The sequence below is a fragment of the Lemur catta genome, chromosome 18 (assembly GCF_020740605.2).
Source record: "Lemur catta isolate mLemCat1 chromosome 18, mLemCat1.pri, whole genome shotgun sequence".
Classification (NCBI taxonomy): Eukaryota; Metazoa; Chordata; class Mammalia; order Primates; family Lemuridae; genus Lemur; species Lemur catta.
The window spans coordinates 14,075,988-14,095,356 of record NC_059145.1 but is presented as its reverse complement, the minus strand read 5'-3'; the positions used below and the strand labels follow the sequence as shown (position 1 = coordinate 14,095,356).

Sequence of the window (19,369 nt, the reverse complement as noted above, 5' to 3'; positions counted from 1 at the left end):
AAAGATTTGGTGGAAATAGCAAGAGAACTAGAATTAGAAGTGGAGCCTGAAGATGTGACTGAATTACTGCAATCTCATTATAAAATATGAACATATGATGAGTTGCTTCTTATCGATGAGTGAAGAAAGTGGTTTCTTGACAACTTCATTGTTGTCTTATTTTAAGAAATTGTCACATCCATCCAACCTTCAGTAACCACCACCCTGATCAATCAGTAGCCACCAACATTGAGGTACCCTCCAACAGCAAAAAAGATTACAATTACTGAAGGCTCAGATGATTGTTAGCATTTTTTAGCAATAAAGTATTTTTAAATTAAGGTATGTACATTGGGTTTTTTTGGACATAATGCTATTGCATACTTAATGGACTATAGTATAAACATAATTTTTATATCCACCAAAAATTTGTTCGACTCACTTTATTGTGATACTCACTTTACCACAGTGGTCTGGAAGAGAACCTGTGATATTTCCAAGGTATGCCTGCACTGAACAGAGGCCGAGACCAAATTAACAAACATTTATACTGAACTCCTTCCATGCAATAATAACCATACCTACCTCTTCCTGAGCATCTTTTCCATCCCAGGAGCTATAAAACATATCCTTTGTACAATATTTCTAATCCTTATAACACTCTGTAAGGAAGATGTATCATCTCAGTTTTACAGATGAGAAAAAGGAGGATCCAAGAGGTGCAATGACTTACCCAATACCATAGAGAGTGCAAGAGAAACAAGCCAACAAGATTGAAATCCGGTTTGTCTGACAGGCAAAGCAGTGAGTAAACTTATAGGTCCATGTGGTTAAATAATAATACAATAAATTATTCTTATTACATAACAGTAAAGTGGCATAATTTAGAAGAATTGTAGATGTTCAGAGATACAGTGTCAGGGCTGGAAGTCTTTATGATGTTTCATTCTGAACCCTTTTACAGATTAGAATTACATTAAGAATTGCCAGTTATTGAGCACTAACTATTTGCTAGGCCTTGCGACAGACACTTAAGACACAAGATTGAACAAGGTATAATCTCTGCCTCCAAGGTGCTCACAGCCTGTTAGAGGAGAAAGACAAGTAAACGGGCAATTAAAATTTGGTGTCATTAGATAATGATAGATAACTTTTGTGGGGCATTTATTCCCTTCCTGGGTTTATTCTAAGGGCTTAATATGCATTCATACATTGATCCTCACATCAGCCCTGAGAGGAGGTGCTATTTTAAATCTCTATTTTACAGATGAAGAAATTGGTGCAGAGCAAATTTTGCTTGCCCAGAGCAACACTGCCAAAAGTGGCAGAGCCAGGATTTAAATCCACACCCTTAGCTGTTAAATTGTATTGTCTTCCCAAGAAAATATGGAGACAAGAAGTAAGCACAGACGTCACAGAAGCACAAAGGCAAGGCATGTCACCGAGCTGTAGCTTAGGCAGGAGTCCTCATAAGGCAAGCAATACCTGAGCAAAAACCTAGAATAGAGTGAGCTCATAGCAATTCAATGACTTGAGGGAAAATGAATATAACATTCTTATCTCTTGAGATTTTTATATATATTAAGTGGGATAATTAGGTAAAGCCATCAACTCAGTGTCTGACAATTAGTAAGCCCGCAATACATTTAAGCTTCCTTCACCATCACCAACACCATGCCTAGGCTGGCCACCAAAGCTCTGCAGGTGGAGGGAATTCAGGTATCAGGTGGGATGGAAGGAGGTGAATTTGATCAGAATTTCCCAAAGCAGAACGGTTAACAAAAACACTTGGGAAGATTTTTTTTTCAAGTGCAGATGTTGGAGCCCCATAGCGAATGAATAAATGAGAACCTCTGAGGAGTGGAATACAAGAATGTGCAGTTTGAAAAGCAGCCCGGGTATGGGATTTGGGAAATTTGAAGTGCATCACCTTTAAAGCTGACATTCTATGATTCCAACCCAACATTTGAGTTGGTATCTAGAAGTTGGGAAGACTGATACAAGGGGAAAAGAGAAAGGCGGGAACATCAGCATGCCTCAACGGCAGACTAAATGGCATTCTGATACAGTCATTGTGGCATGGGATCATTTTGATGCTGCCTAAAACAGAAATCATCAAATGTTATTTTAAAATTATGCAAGAAATAATACTCTGATATTCACCTCCATGCTGAGTTTCACCTGCTACTCAACCCCACCCACCGGTGGATCTTACTGCTTCTTTCATCCCATGCGTGAATCTCTAACCATCCTCTACTCTCATGCCGTCCCTCAACCTCATGTGCTTCCCCAGTCTCGCTCACAGTGAGGGTGCAAGGGAGGTCGAGGATAGAGTATGTCCTGGTACGTCTGTCATGTACAATCCTCAGTAACTACATACAGTATTCTTATGTGTGATGGAGCAGAAGTACAGTAGGAATGTCCTCTTATGCAAATTCCGTCCTTGATTGCTTGGTTCCTGGGGTTTTGTGATGTAGAGTCTAGGCAATGGCTAGAGAGAGGCAGTATTTAAAAATAAACAGATACAAATAAAGGCCACGCCTTACTCATGGAAGAGAAGAAACAAGTGGTAGAAGGAAAAGGAATAATCTATTGAAAACAAGGACTTGCTTAAGCTATAGAAGAAAAAAATTGGAGGGATTGTTGACAGTGAGGAGAGAGAAAATTTTAAGGTCAGTGACTGGTCTGAGAGATACTGTGTTTAAGAAAACTAGGGAAAGATGATTTTAATAAAGGTTGATGGGATTTTCAGATTGCATCTGCCTTGACATTATTCAAGAGATTGTAATAAAGATTTGAATTGTCTAAATTACTTTTGATCGATGGATTATATTTTTCTTCTAAGGCAACACTGAACAAGCACTGGAGTATGTAGAGTACCTGCTTTTATTTAAGTTATATGCATTTTGACATAGCCATTTTGATAAGATTTGATCTAAATGACTTGCCTTAGAGTTCCACAAGCCCAGGTACACAGAATGGGTTCATTATTCAAGTCTCAAACTAGAACTTCTCAACATATGAGCACAGATCAAACTATTTCTATTTCCACGAGGAAGAGGGCAATTTCCACTTAATTATATCAACTAATCTGCCTAAAGACACAGGTGTCAACTGTATTCCTCTTCAATTTCAAATTTAATGGAAACCTGGGTTTTATGCCATCTCTTTTCCTCTTAAGTATTAGTCAACTCCTTAGTTTAAATGTATTTGCTAAAAATATCTGGCCTCAAATTAACTATGTTTTCAGTACAAGTTAATATAATTTTTATGAAAGTGATTTCTCTGATGTGTAAACAGGTGACACAGATATTTCATAGCTGGCAATGAAGTTTCTACAAGAAGACAGAGCTGGGTTCAAATCCTGGCTCTAAGTTGCAATTGCAAGACTTTAAGCAAGTTTCTTATTTATTCTAAGCCTCAGCTCTCCAACGCAACATAAAACAAAGTAACAATATCTATACCATGAGACTGTTGGGATGAACAACAATTTCATGTTTATAAAGTCCTTAGCATGCAAAAAAAGAACTTAGAAAATACACTTTGCATAAACATAGATAAAGAGGGCACAAAAAATTTAATTCCCCATTGGAAGAAAATCATAAATGTTGAAAATGTGATAGATTTGTCAAAAGTACATTAATCACCCATAAATAATTGTGAAACATAACTTACTCTTCTGTTTATTATGTAAAAAATATTAAAAAGTCACTAATTTTTCATGAAAAAAATAAAAACAAAGATCAAAAATTCAACAGCAGATGATGCTTCAGTTGTCCATCTCGTGTCCAAGTAGAAAAGTATTCTTTACTCCCCAGCCGCTTCCAAGAATATTAATCATGTTTTACCCATGCTAATGTGGGACAGCCTGCTAATGAGAAGACGGCCTACCCCAGCAAATCATGGAGAAAATAGTTAACTGTAGTTTCTCTGTGGCTGACAGGTTCTGCCTGAATTCTAGCTTCCCCAACTCGAGGACAGGCAAATCTGAACACCTTTACCAGTCACATCTGTGCTACTTCACAACTAGTGAGTGAACACCTCTCATTGATAATATCAACCATTACTTGATTCATTTTACTTAAAAAAAAATGCAACTGTTTCCAACACAAAGAAATGATAAATGTTTGATATGATGGATACACTAATTGCCCTGATCTGATCATTATACATTATATGTATCAAAACATCACTATGTACCCCATGAATATGTGTAATTATTATATGTCAATTAAAAAAACAAATTAAATTTTAAAAATGCAACTAAAGCATATACCCTCCATCTTCTCTATTCTCCCCTATGGAACAGAGTGGTAACCACAACCAGATCTGGTATTGTAAATTTAATGTACATAATTAGTGACTGATGAGAAAATGGCCCATTGCTTCTCTTGTTAATGTGGCTAGTTCATGCACATGGTTTAGTTGGGGCATTTTTATCTTTGGCATGATACAGGCAGCAGGTGAAGAGATGAAATTTGGTTGCTGTTCATGAGGAAAAGAGGTTCCAGGCAGGTAATTACAGAAGTTACTCAAGAGCCACCAACCCAGTTACTGAGCACATGCATTTCTTTTGCCAGGACACAGAGAAGACGAGTTCCTTTGTATTGGATGTGGTGCTCTGGACGTAAGTTCAAAGCATCAAAGAGAATTTGGCCTGAGCTCACCATAAATCCATCCTACAGGATCTCCAGAAATAGCTTTAATCACCCCTAAATCAGCAAGTAGAGCTCATGGGTTTTTATTCCCATTCCTTACCCCAGTGGAAGTACAAAATGGGTCCAGGTCACATGCAACAGAATGTGCTAAAACTTTCCACTGTGAGTGGAGACCAGCTCCCCCCATTAGCTGCCAAAGTCATTTGAATCATGCCCACGTCACTCATTTGTCTTCATCGACCCGTTACAGTAAGTAAACTGAGTAATTCTTATTACTGGGTCCAGGCCATCTACACCAACTGGTAATTTATGTTAAATCTCAAGTTGAAGAACCTGTCTAAATATTGGCAAGTACACCTTGATTGGGTGAACACTACCTATTAGGGCAGAATTCATAAACTAGAAGCCCATGAGCAGGATGTAGCCCAAAGATAGTTAAGAGTTATTCTACAAAGCCTTCAAAAATTTGAATTAGCTGCTATCTTGACAGTATTTTAAAATAAAATATTTCACTTAACTTCTGGATTTCCAGTTTCTCTTGGCAAAATCAGACCCACATTCTCACAAGATGACAATCGCGTAGAACTGAAGAGCAGCTGCACACTTTAAACAGGGTACATCCTCTGCAATTTGGCACGGTCCCTATCGGGCCACTCTACTCATCTATCTGCCAGCCCCCTGCAGACATCTGGGTTTGTGACTGCTGCAGTAAAGAATCTGGCAGTCCCATGAGCCAAGCCAGAAAGAAAAGCAGCGGCCTCCTCACAGAACTCTCATTTAATGCAACGTCTATCTGTCTTGGTGAGCTACTTATTATTTTTGCCTCAGTGTCACAGTGCCTTTCACAGAATAGGTGTCATACATTTTAGTTGAATAAATAAATAATTTAGTTTAAATACAGCTGCTCGTGTTCGGCTAAACCTTCTCCTCCCTTGTTTCAAGAACAATACTTCTTTTCATGAAGCCCGATGCCACATTAAGCTCTTTTAGCCATTAGAAACATTCAGTTGAAGCCCTCTTCCCTTCTGCCACCCTAAAAATAAAACACTGAAAATTACCTCTTATAATCCATGGGCACAAACTCAGGAACATCCTTCAAGCCTCAGAAGGTGACGTTTCTAATGATGTGATTTTAGCAGATCTCTCCAGGCTGGTTTAGCGGATGATCCCAACGACCCAGTGATGAGCCTTCTTTTAGAATCTGCAGGGCCTTGAGCCACAGAGTGCCCTGCTCAGCCGATTCAACCGTCAGGAGCAGAGACCCCATGTGCAGACCAATGCGGCCACCACACAACAACGTATGCCCAGGGTGCTGGGTGAACATTTGGCGTGAAGTCAATCACAGAAACTGCTTGGTGTGGGAGACATGGAGGGAAACAGGAAAAGGAGAGACGGGGAATGAATACAGGAAGAGTCAAGCTGGCTGCTAATGGGTGACATTTTCTCTCCTGACTGGTACTTTTAAAGAAAGCCCTTTAGCGTTTCCCAAATGAGCAGACAAACTAACCCATCATGTTAACAGAAAATTAGAAATTACAAAGAAGTTTATCTCCATTAGGCTAATGTGGGGTTGCACATAGCTGGCTGGTTGCTGCTTATAAACTCAGGCCCCACATTGTTAGCTCTGACATTTCCACTGTGTTTTCTCAGGCTTATACAGAAGGATTTCAGCCTGCTTAACATGGCAGGTGTACATCTGTCCTGTCTCTGCCACCTTCTGCTGCCATTGCATTTGCACGTGGCAAGGAAATCACACAGATAAAAGGATTAAAATGCAATAACTTAGGTAACGGAGGGATATGATCTGAGCTGGCTCCTTACATGCAGATACAAGATTAACATTCATGGTGGTAGACTTGGGGTATAAAACACAGATAAAAAAATAAACTAAATATTTGCTGCATATTTTATTCCCAAGGCATTACAAACCAATCTCAGCAATTTGTATTCTCAAAATTTGACTATGCTAAGTTCTAGAAGCTTTTAGGAAATACCCAAGAAATAAAAAGATCATGCTTGCACCGGAGGAGTTTACAACTTGTTAGTAACTTGGAATACACCCAATTGAAACATTTAAATAGCATTTCCAGGGCAATATTTGAAGCACAAATGATGGATGGTTAATGTAGACAAGCATATGTATGTTTAACTTCTTATTTTTAAACCAATGTAACATGTTTTCTCGTTCAAAAATAGAAAATTTAAAAAGATTGTCCTCCCTCTCTGTGCCAGGCACTTGTACACATATTATCTCATATAACACATTCAAACTCCCAGGGGATGGGTATTCCTGCTTCTATAGATGACGGAACTAAAGTTCCAAGAGGTAATCAATCTGTCCAGCGTCACCACAACAGCAAGAGCTAGAGCGAGAGTCTGAGCTGCTCTCTTAAATTCCACTTTGGATCTCTTTGTGCTACATCACTGCTGCATCCCGGTTCAAAGCATTTCATTCCGAATGCAGGGAATTAAATTCCTCAAAGGTAGAAAGGCTATCCAATAAGGGATGCGAAAAACATTAGTATGATCGACTTGTCTTGGTTTAGCCAGAACCTTCCTGGTTTTAGCATGAAAATATTAAATATCACATCCTAGGAAATCACTCAGTCCTAATTTTAAAAAGAACAGTTTTGTGTCCTGGACAACCCCTCAGTCCCTGGCAAAGTGGGACGGTTAGTCACCCTATCTATATTTTTCCCACATACATATGTACGGGCAGAGTCAATCCTAACACCTGCTTCTTTAACATCATTCCCCATGTGCCCACCATGGCCCACATATGATCCTCTAGAGCCTAGATCAAGCTCAGAGCCAAGACAGTCCTTAGAACACACTGGAAACTCAATAAATATTTGCTAAATTAGTGTCCATGTTTGTCTGGTCTCCTGGTTCATAGGTCATAGCACTTTACATGTACGTGGTGCCCATCAATGTTTACTGAGTCAAATATAGATTAAATCAGTCCATAATAAACAGCAAGGGCCATCTTAAACAGTTAAAGAAGACTCAAAGGGAGAGGGGTGATCTGTCTCCATGTCTTGGTGACGGTGGAGAGCTTGTGGGCTGAGGGCATATTTGTGAATATCATCTCTGTCTCCTCTAGACTAGAAACTGGGGAAGCCATGTCTTCTCCTCAGCAGCAGCCGCCCAGAATCACTGCTCAGCTGCCAACACCATCCAGGCCAACACCAAAGGCCGGGGTAAGTGTCCCAAATTATACTAGACAACATTTATTATTCTCAGGCAATGTGTTAATAATTTAACATATATTATCCCATTTGATCCTTGCAACAACATGATGCAGTTAACTATTATTATCCCTTTCTTATGGATAAGCTAAAGCTTCTTAAGGTCAAGGAATTGTATTTAGATCTTAAGATCTTAGACAACATGACATAGTGTATCCCAAGTTATCATGCAATTGATGGACCTACCATGCCTAATACAGTAGTACCTCACTGATTTCTGATGTCTTTGGGGTACCTTTATGATAACTTAGTTATTTTCTGAGAGCTGAGAAACTTCAGAAAGCCAAAGATTAAGTAAATAGATCTCTGTATAATTTAAGGTAGCTTAAGTCTGCCTACTCTTTGTTTTGATTTTTGGAGCTTTGTGCTGGGGGCCTGTAAATCTGAACTTGTACCAAACACTGCAGGCATTTTTCCTATAACTGCATCTGCAAGCACTCTCAACTTAAAAATGCTTTCCTTGAAAGGCCCCAAATCTATCCTTCTGAAAAGAAATTCCATACATTTTTGCCAAATGTTCCCCCTTTCCCTTCTGCCCTCCCTTTCTTTTCCTTCTATGTGAATTGGATGTTCTTGTGCTGATATACCTAACTGAGGAAATCAACCAAAATATAAATGCAGAATAAGCCACATTCCTTGGGTATAATATTCTTAACTACTGATAATTACAGAGAATATATTGGCATTAGCCATGATATACAGGAAAATGAAATACTGTTTAAACACCTCTACTTAATGTAACCTTCGAAATGCATAGAATCATGGAATTTTAGCACTAGAGAACCTTCGAAATAATCTAGTTTGGTGGTTTTCTAACTTTGACCTGCACATCTTTGGGGACCTGCTCAGTGAGTGACCAGCTAACAAGACATCATCATCTCTAAGGAACAGTGACAATAGGGGGCTGAGTAGGGGCTCCTGCTCTGGACATCTTCAATGAGCACAGACAGCAGGGACTGAGTTGGCCCACCTAGCACCCAGTCCAACCACTTGCTGGCTGGCCTCCCATTCTGCACCAGGCCTAGGTTTGGTCAGACAACACAGAGGCACAAATGAGCCACATAAAAAGACAGCCGAAAGCTAGGGGCTCAGATCTTTTGGCAAGAACAACGCCAGCATCATTTGGAAGAGGCATCCAAAGTTTCTGACTACCAGACCACAGCGTGATAGGTATCAAGTGACGGGCAACAGTGACAATGTTGACTCCATTAGAATAGGCACATGGTGTGTCAGGGTAACTTTCTCTAGCTGCTTTGTTCCCGACTGGGCAACATCCATGTCTAGCTGCTCTCTAGGCCTCCCAGAGACCCTGTGGACCAACTGGTACCTTTTAGTACAGCTCTTCCTGCCTAATTAGCTAGGATAGCTTTGGTTGTTGCAATCAAGAGCCTAGATAAATTTGCTTTTATGTCTTGATATGGTGATTTCTTATGATTTAATTTAACCAAAGAGTACTTGGAGGAAAAAAACATGAATACCACAGCTTCTTTCAGCTGTCCCATTTTATATATAAAGAACTTGGGGGTCAGAGAAGTAAAGCTATCAGTGGTAAAGTTGCATCTAAAATCCAGTCTTCACTATAAGCTCACCAGGTGACATTCCAAGAAGTGACCTTGGCAGACCACATCCCATATAACTGCTCAATCCTTAGGAACCAACTAGGTGGCCCATGGCTGGCCCTTCACGTGCAGCAGTCAGAAAGCTCCAGTGTCACAAACTGAAATTTCATTGCCTTTTATATTTCACAAATTTTCAAATCTGTCGACTTTCAAATCTTATTATTTTTGTGAATGACACTGTTATTCTAATAAAATGTGAGCAGTATTCCTCACATTCCTCCTTTCAGAAAGAATTGAAATATCTGGGGACAGCTCCTTGGACACTATTTTGATCTGTTTTATGTTTTGAATTTTTCAGTGTTTTCCCCAACAGCTGTAGGATCTGCATCAACATAGTCAAGACAGTGCAGTCCTTCCAGATCACAGTGTTATACCACAGCCAGGATCAGAGAGTACAGATCGTCTCACAGTTAAGAGCATGAGCTCTGGCATCATATCCGACTGGTGATCCAGAACAAGTGATCTAACCTCATGAAGGTCTCAATAACCTCATCTGAAAAAATGAGGGTGATATTAATAATAACATCTTACTATTTCATGGGATTGTTGTAAGAAATCCATGGAATTCATGCAAGAGTTGCACCATGCCTAGCACATAGTACATGCTTAGTAAGTGTTAGCCACTATTATTATTATTATTACTATTATTATTAAAACAAAATCTTACTTCCAATGGGAGAAAGTTGCTTCCTGCTTTTCAGTCCAGGTTCTTTTCAGATTTCAGGAGGAATGGTCCTAGAGGGCATTTAGTCATTTGTCCCAAGTTCCATTGGTATTTTGTTTTCTTTCCAGGAACTGAGCCAAAAGGGAGCAGGCGCAGTTGGCCAGTGCACTCTACATTAGACACCATCTACGCCAGGTAGGCTGCCACAATCTGACTTCCCAGACAGCCTTTCACTATCCTGGCTTCATGAAAAAATGGTCTATACTTTCCATCTTTTGCAAAGTACTTCTTTGAACAATTGGATTTGACCTGGAAACTGAAGAGGCAGGCCAGACTGATGCCTTTACTCTGACTTTTCAGGGAGCACGTGAAAGCTGAGAGACAGTTAATGGCACACTGAGAGGTATATGGCTAGTCTACGGCACACTCGTATCTTCTGGCTTTGGTCCAGGAATCTTTAGAGATTTGTACATATTAATGTGTGACTAACATATTCAAATAGCCAATTCTGAACCAACTTATACATCAGAAGTTGCACACTCAAAACTGGATGAGTGGGTAACATAAGTGTGTGAATTAAACTTGGTATAAGGTGATAAGCAAGATGGTGACTGAGATCATCCAAAAGTTCCTACCTACCCAAAGACAATCACCTTCAAGGGTTTTTAATACGCAAGCCAACCGGTACCCTCACACATTGCTGGTGAGAATGAAACATGGTACCACCACTTTGGAAAACAGTTTGGCAGCTTTATAGAAAGTGAAATATACATCTACCACATGATCCAGTCATTTCATGCTTGGGTATCTACCCATGAGAAATGAAAGCATACATATAAAGACTTGAATACAAATATTCAAAGAAGCATTATATTAATATATAATAGGCAAAAACTGGAACAATCCAAAGGTCTATCAACAGGTGAAAACATGTAATGTCATAATCATACAATGAAGTTATACTCAGCAATAAAAATAAACTATTAATACACGCAAGAACATGGATGGATCTCAAAATAATTATGCCAGGTGAAAGAAATTCTAGAAAATACAAATTAATCTATAATGACAGAAAGCAGGTGAGTTTCCTGACTCTAGGGATAGTCAGTAAGCAGGAGGGCATGGAGGCTAGGAAGGACTAGATCACAAAAAAGCACAAAGAACCCTTTGAGGGTGATGGATACGTTCATTACCTTGATCATGACATCAGCGGTGTACACAGGGGTCAAAATCATACACTTTAAATATGTGCGGTTTATCACACTACAATTGTATCAGTCTCCTAGGGCTGCCATAACAAAGTACCACAAACTGGGTATCTTAAACAAGAAAAATTTATTTTCTCACCTTTCTGGAAGCTAGAACTCCAAGATCAAGGTGTTGGCAGGGTTGGTTCCTTCTGAGGCTGTGAGGAGGGTCTGTTCCGTGCTTCTCTCCTCGCTTCTGGTGGTTTGCTGGCAATCTTTGCTGGTTTTGGGCTTGTAAAGGCATCACCCCGATCATTGGCTTCATCTTCACATGACATCTTCCCTGTGCGTCTGTGTCCAGATTTCTCTTTTTATAAGGATACAAGTCGCAGTGGCTTAGGGGCCCACCCTTCTCCAGTGTTACTTCAGCTTAACTAATTACATCTGCAATGAACCTGTTTCCAAAAATAAAATCACATTCTGAGGTGCTGGAGGTTAGGGCTTCAACATACAAATCTGTACGGGACATATCTCAACTCATAACAGAACTTCTATTTAAATGAAACTGTTTAGAACAAAAACACCCAGACTACCAAACTACTTAAATTTAAATTCAATCGTCAACTTTATGTGATGGGTGATAAATTTGTTCCCCTTTTTCCAAAAGTTAAGTCACCTCTTAAAGTATGACTTGGGTACTCATGTCCAATCTCTCTCTCTCTCTTCTTTAAACATAGTTAGACTACCTACTTCTCTCATGCCTTTTTTCAATTCCATCACTTTTAATTCATAAAATTTCTGTATAACCTTCTTATAATATGCTGAGATATTATTTGGCCTTCACCTGGTGAAAAGACATCATTTCTGTATTAAAATCACCCTGTTTTTCTTTTATTCAGTCCAAATATTTTACATGGTACTTGTTGGCATCAACATCATCATAAACACAAACATAGACATTGGCACTAGATGTTAATTACCTACACTCAAATATAAGATTAGTCAGGTGTTTTAGAATATGCTTATATTAATTTTTCATACTATTATAATTAAACAAAAATTCCTCCATATATACCCAGTTGTAGGATTGCTGGATCACATGGTAGTTCCATTTTTAATTTTTTGAGGAACTTTCATGAAGTTTTCCATAATGGCTATACTAATTTACATTCCTACCAACAGTGTGCAAGGGTTCCCTTTTCTCCACATCCCTGCCAATTCACGTTATCTTTCGTCTTTTTGATAACAGCCGTTGTAACTGGTGTGAGGTGATAGCTCATTGTGGTTTTAATTTGCACTCTCTAAGAATTAGTGATTTTGAGCATTTTTTTCATATACTTGGCCATTTGTACATCTTCTTTTGAGAAATGTCTATTTAGATCTTATGATCATTTTTAATGGGTTGTTCTATTACTACAAAATTGTTTGAGCTCCTTACATATTTTGGATATTAACCCTTTATCAGATGTATGGCATGTGGCAGATGTATATGTTCTTCCATTCTGTAGGTTGTCTTTTCACTCTGTTGACCATTTACTTGGCTGTACAAAAGCTTTTTAATTTGATGTAGTCCCATTTGTCTATTTTTGCTTTTGTTGCCTATGCTTTTGGGTTCACACATAGCAACCTTGCAGACTCTTTTAAGAGTACATCCATGAATTTCTGGGAGGTCTGAGGATCCCAGTTAAAGTTACACTAATGTAAGAGAAAGACCCCTGGTCTGAAAATCAAGAGAACTAGATTTTAGGCCTAGCTCTCTTATTGACCAGTGGTGGGACCTTGAGTAAGGGTTTGAATCCAGTCAGATTTCCCAGATGCTCTGAAGTACTCGGAAGCGTTAGCCTTCCTGAGACTTCAGTTTGCTCATCCATAAAATGAAAGTGTTGTTCCAGATCATCTCTAAGGTTCTTTTCAGCTCTAAAATCCTATGGTACTTACTGAATTGAGTTGTAATATGACCTTGCTTCTAGTAACTAGATAAGTCACCATTTATATACCACATACCTATCTGAAGCTTTTTTCCTCCAAAGTAACAAAATTCAAAAACTAAGTCTCTTTTCCCCAAAGATAGCTTGTATGTGATGCAAAGTTTGGACAAAGACACAGACTCAAGGGTACAATGTGAATTTAATTCAAGAAAATCAGGATTTCAACAGATAATTAGTCTGATAGGTAGTACTTAGTTATCCATGAAAATGCAATATGGGCAATGTTTTACTCAAATGAGACTGTTAGCATGCTCAGAGATAAAAAGTATGAGAGTCTTCTATTATAAAAATCAAATGAAGCACAGGCAAAATGCAGACAAACTTGACAGAGGAAGGTGCTAGATGAAATGTGGAGGAAATTCTGTTAAGCTTCGTGTTTCTGCAAAATGTATATAAACCAATTGAGTCTACTCTATCTGCCAATCTTTCTTTTATAGCCTCATAGGCCCCTAGGACTAAAAGTAAGTGTGGATATTAAATTTATGATAATAGGGGCACTGAATTCCAGCACAGTAGTGTCTAAGCACTTTCTTATGAGGAACGATTCTGAACTTCCTTAAAGTTTTATGGTTACTTAAAGAAGAAGGATGTTACTGAAAGAAAAAGGAGTACAAGCTGCTGGCGGGGGCAGCTGACAGTCCTCCTCTCCCTGCCTGAAGTCTCTGGGAACTTAGGAAGGCGACGTGTTGATGGTAATTAGGCTGGCAATCAACGAAGAGCAGTTTTAAGCTGAAGCGAGACCTGGAACGCACGGCTGTAGAAGCTGTTCTACACACATTTTGTCTGCTCTAACGATACCCTCTTACTTTGTGTATGACTCTGAACTAGTCATTTCCTCTCTCTTACTTTACTAGACTTGTTATGAGGACCAAGTGAGGCAACGGACAGCAGTGGGAGAGATGGCTGTATTTCTAGTATACCTTGCTATATTTCTAATACAGATTGCTATATGTTGCAAAATTTCTTCCTCTACTTTCTAGGCACACACTTAGTTTACATTCCCCAGCTGCTTTTGTTATTAGGTATAGCTATGTAACTGAGTTCTCGTCAATAGTGACACAAGGCATTTTTTAGGTTAACCCATAGAATTTTCCCATGTGATCCTTGTTTCTCTTTCTTTCCTTATCTTCTGTGTTAATAGAAAGGAGTCTGTAGATGTAGAGGAAGAAGAATCAAAATAGGGAAGTCACCTAGGCCTGGAATGATCATGTAGAGCCCACCCAGCCAGAATCACACTCTGTTATATGACTATAAAATAAACTGGCCTTATTTAAGTCACTGAGGTTCTTTGGTTTATTTGTTCCGGCAGTTAGCATTGTATTAACTAATACATTAATATTTAGTAAATGATTGCTATATGCTAGGCACATACACACTTCTTTAACCCTCACAGACCCCATGATATAGGTGCTACTACAGGCCCAGAGAGCTTAAGTAATTTGCTTAAATTCACAGAGAGTGTTGAGCTGGAATAGGAACCTACACAGTCCAAACCAAAAAGGCTTGGCTATTGACCATTACACTACACTGCCTCTCTCCATACAGGACTCAGTACTAGGTACAGTACCTGGCACAGAGTTAGCACTCAATTTATGTTAGCTATTGTCACACAGACAAAAAGAGAAATCAGAATGGAGAGCAAATAATTACAAACAAAAAACCTTGATTCTAAAATTCCCTTATCAACTAACATATTTACAAAAGCAAAGAAAGCAAATATCCTTTTATTTTTTAGTATTTTTTATTTCTAGCTGGCTAAAGGTAAACAGTAATGAAAATAAAAAAGTTGAATATGTTAAGTTGATAATCCAGTTTATGGATCAATAACCAAACTGGCATTTCTGATCCAGTATGTTTATTATAACACGTTACAGCAAATAATCAATAAAGCCCTTATTTCTGACCAACAGAAGGTTGGTGGAATTATGCAGTCATTAGCATTATAGTTCAGAAGATTTTGAATGATATGTAGTAAATGCTCATGATATAATGTGATACAATTACATAAAGGCATTCATTTATCTATTGATTTAACCCATTCAAAAAATGTTTACTGAGTACCTGTTATATGATATAGGTCTTGGGCTTGGAGCTGGCCATATGGTCCCTGTCTCCAGAGAGTGTATGGTCTAGCTTTCAGTGTGGACTTTGTCAACAGACTGGCAGAGTTCCTCTTCTAGGGCTTAGTTTAATTACCTATCAAATAAGGAGGGTAGATTTGATGGTTGTCAAGGTCTCTCCAGCAATTAGGTTCTACAAGTGGCAATAGGATCCTTTATTCAGTCCAGCATAAAACACTATTTGGTATATCTGCAAGGCTATAACTCAACTAAAATTATAGCAGTACCATAAATCTATTAATGTTAGCTCCATTTAAAGTGAACAGCCACTTGGTTTACCCAAGACTGAGAGGTTTCCTCAGATGTAGGATTTTTAGGACTAAAATCCAAACAGTCCCAGGCAAACTGAGATGGTTGGTCACATTACTTCCATATCAAGTTATTAGTCTTAAATGCTAAAACTAATTTTAATTGCAAAACCCTCAATTAATGCCTTTTTTGTGTTGGAATGATTTCATATGTGGTATAAAACTGGAAGAACAGGAACTATGTATGTGCAGTAAACCCATTCAACTGTCAAAAATTTTTAGAGAAACAGCACATTTGGTATGAAAGTTAACAATGAACACAACAGTCACATAATTATAAGTTGCATAGTCATCAACCTCTAAGAGCTTAGTGGTGGATGTTAACACTAAATATTAAATATTAAAACTATAATATCAGTTTAGAGATTGGAAAGAATATTGACTACCAGCACTCTGTTAATATTTCAGTTAGAGAGAGACCTATTTTCAACTTTGAAAAATTGTAGTTTTAACAGGCATATTATAATCTTCTTCTCAAAATACAGATGTTCTTTTAAAGATTATTCAAATTTGATCACCCTCTAAAGTTTCATCCTTCTTTTTTTCCCTCATTTATCACATAGATCAGTACAATTAGGCTAATACCAATTATAATGTTCCTTCAAACCGAAGGTAAAGAACCTCAGGGATTGTGGGCGAATCCAGAGGGGTTTGTTAGTGTCTCCACAGCCAACTCTTGGGGCAAGAACTCTGCACATCAACAGTAAGACCTGGCTCTCTTGGGAACTCTTGGGCCCTTCTCTCCAATTCCATTCTCCTTCAAAGACTCCACAGTCTTCTACAATGCCCTAAAAATAAATACTAAGATAAAGTCCTTTTTAACTAAGTAATAGATTCAGGACCCCAGGATGGGGTGAGCTCACTTAGGAGTAATTCAGATAGATTTGAGCTCTTTAAGCAAGAAACAAGTGAATGATTTGGTTTAGTTATGCAGTTTATTGACTGGGTGTTTGTTTGTCATTCATCCCAATGACAAGAGGCTTTTAAGTGTCAGTAAATAAAATATTCCTGAAACCTCTTTGCAGAGTTAAAAAATGGCAGTTTCTAAAATTTGGACCAATTAACTAGGAAATATACCAAATTTCCAATAACTGGACTAAATTTCAGACTCATTTATAAGAGTTATGCCTCATTTATCCTCTTCTGTCCACAGCAATCCCCACCCTTCAGTCCAAGTCCCTTCTCCCATCTCTGACACACACATTTCTTCCTAATGATAATGCTGCCTCTGTGTGGAGCCAAATAAATGTAGCGGCCAAGTAGAAATAGGCAGAGCTTCCTTTCTCACTCTTGCTTTGGGGAAGAGGGAAATTAGTTTAAATAAATGATATGCTGATTTAAAAAGCAATGAATTGAACAGCAGGGAGACAGAGTCCATTGTTTCCACTGGAGCTGCTGCTAGTGCCTTTAAAATATTCTGTCACATGTGTCAGTTCATCATCCCACCTGTCTAACCTGATGTCTTGTTTTAGTCTTCAATACTTGGCTAAGAATGCCTAGAGCTTACATTTGTAGAATGCTTACTATATACTGGCATTGCCCTAAGCATTTTACATGCTCATGGTCACTTAACCAGCATAATCCTTTGGAATAGGTACTGTTATTAACCCCACTTTAGAACCAAGGAAAATAAGACTTAAAGAGATAAAGTGACTGGCCCACAGGGACATAGCTCATCAACTGCAGTGCTGGGATTTAAAGCAGTGTTGGCTTGATGTCAAAGCTCATACATTGGTGCCTGACTCATACCATTCTCATGAAGTCTCTTCCAAAACCTGGGGGCTGTGATACTTCTTGCCTCCTAGGACTCTCATTAATTGCTTCAACTGCCCACCCCTCCCTCCACCCCCCAAAAACCTACCTCTGCAAGGCTCTACCTCACAGGGTACAGCATCATCTACTCCTAGGAAGACAGGCCAGAAAACCTAAAGGAAACTCCTTAAGAAACCTGCATTTTCTGTTTCCTTGATCATTTAAGTTTTGTATTTCCACCAGAGCCCCACCTTCTTTCAGACAAACTCCATGCTATATACGATCTGCATGAAAAAGCGGGAAGACACAAAATCATGTTATGAAATTTGGGTAAGGTTCTAGACTCAACTTGCTTTGAAAGTTCTTAAATCTCATTCAGTTATAGACAGCAATGGGCCTTTTGGTCTGGCTGTTCCTCTACTCTTCATCAACCTTCTAACCTGAGTCCTAATATTGTCTTTCCCTAGAGCCTTCCAAGGCATACTGCGACTCAGACTCACTTGTATCTGCGTGACAGTTCCATGGACATACAGGGACATCAAATATTTATGAGGCATCTATATAAGACATCAAGAAATGCTATCAGGATCAAGAATATACAATTATTGTTATTCAATTTATCCTTGGCTTCAAAGAATCCAAAAGATCATTCTGTAATAATGTAGCCTTCCAAATACCCCAGAAGTTCTAAGCTTGGACATCTTGAGGAAATATCGCCACATTGTCTCGCCCAGAATTGCTCAGTACTTAAGCGCTAATGATTTTCTAGCTTAAAGCAGATTGTCCCAGTAAGTAGCACGGAGGCTTCCTTTGAGCCGCGTTCCGGGCTGGCCACTTTGAAGCTGAGACTCAGGTTCCCATGCAGTTTGCAGAGACCCCTTCCCACCCTTTCCTCCCAGACCCTCCGCTTCAAACAGACCCTTCTCAATCCTCCACCGCGTATTTGCACACAAGTTTCACACCTAACAAATCAAAAAGCTGTAATTTCAAAGTTTCGGAAATGTGTTCCGACAGCCCCCCGAATGGGAAGTGACTTCGCCCCTCAGGTGAGTGTCGTTAGACCGCTTCCCGCGGCAAGGGGAAGGCCGGCTCCCCAGCCCCGCGCGTCCGCCCGCCCGGACGCCCGCTCACAGCCCGAGGAACCGCCGGGTATTTTTGGACGAAGGGTCGGCTTTCACACCGCAACCTGGCTCCCTGCGGGCTGAATCTGGTCTGGCGCTCAGCCCCTGCGCCCGGGTTCTGCGGTGCGCAGAGATGGGGCCCCACGGTGCCCGGCCGGCCTCCTAGCGCGAACCTCGCTTTCTGTTTGGGTTTTGGTGTCTTCTGCTACGAGGCGGCCGCGTGCCTCGGCGCCCTGACTCGGCCGCGGCCTGCCGGCCCCAGACAAGCGGCGGCGGCGGCCACCCGAGGCCCGGGGCCACCCGAGGCCCGCCGCGCCGCGCCTTTGTCGGGCGGGCCGCAGACGGAGCCCCGGCGCGGGGCCGAGCGAGGGCGGGCGGGGGGCGGGCGGCCGGGAGGGGGCCGGGCGGGAGGGGAGGAGACGGCGGCGCAGCCAATCCGCGCGCGGCCCATCAGCTGACCGCCTTTGCTTACACCAGGTGCACGCCGGCTGCGGGCAGCACAAAGCGGGGCGCGCGGAGGGCGCGGGCGGCGAGCCGGGGAGCGAGGCGAGGCCCGTGCGCCCGCGGCTGCAGCGCCCGCCGGGCGGGGAGAGGGGCCGGCGGCGTCAGCCCGGGCGGCGGCAGCGGCGCGGCGGCATCGCTGGGCGCCTGGGGCGCCTTCTCGGGACCCGGCCACTCGCTGCCCCGCCCTCTGCGCCCCACTTCTACCCTCCTTCCCAGCCCTG

General features: G+C 40.5%; 2 long non-coding RNA genes across 2 annotated transcripts in view; both read right to left on the bottom strand.

The window, feature by feature from the left end:
• LOC123623151 overlaps positions 1–5,801 on the bottom strand; it is a 55,219-nt gene extending 49,418 nt beyond the window's left edge. The window contains exon 1 of the long non-coding RNA XR_006729807.1: positions 5,696–5,801. This is a non-coding gene — a long non-coding RNA (uncharacterized LOC123623151). The remainder of the gene's footprint in view (positions 1–5,695) is intronic.
• Positions 5,802–5,964: 163 nt separating this feature from the next.
• On the bottom strand, positions 5,965–17,691 carry LOC123623150. Its single transcript, XR_006729806.1, has 4 exons — positions 17,633–17,691; positions 15,405–15,539; positions 11,516–11,810; positions 5,965–5,985 (listed from the first exon to the last, which is right to left on the bottom strand). It is a non-coding gene; the product is annotated as an uncharacterized LOC123623150 (long non-coding RNA).
• Between the last annotated feature and the right edge of the window lie 1,678 nt (positions 17,692–19,369).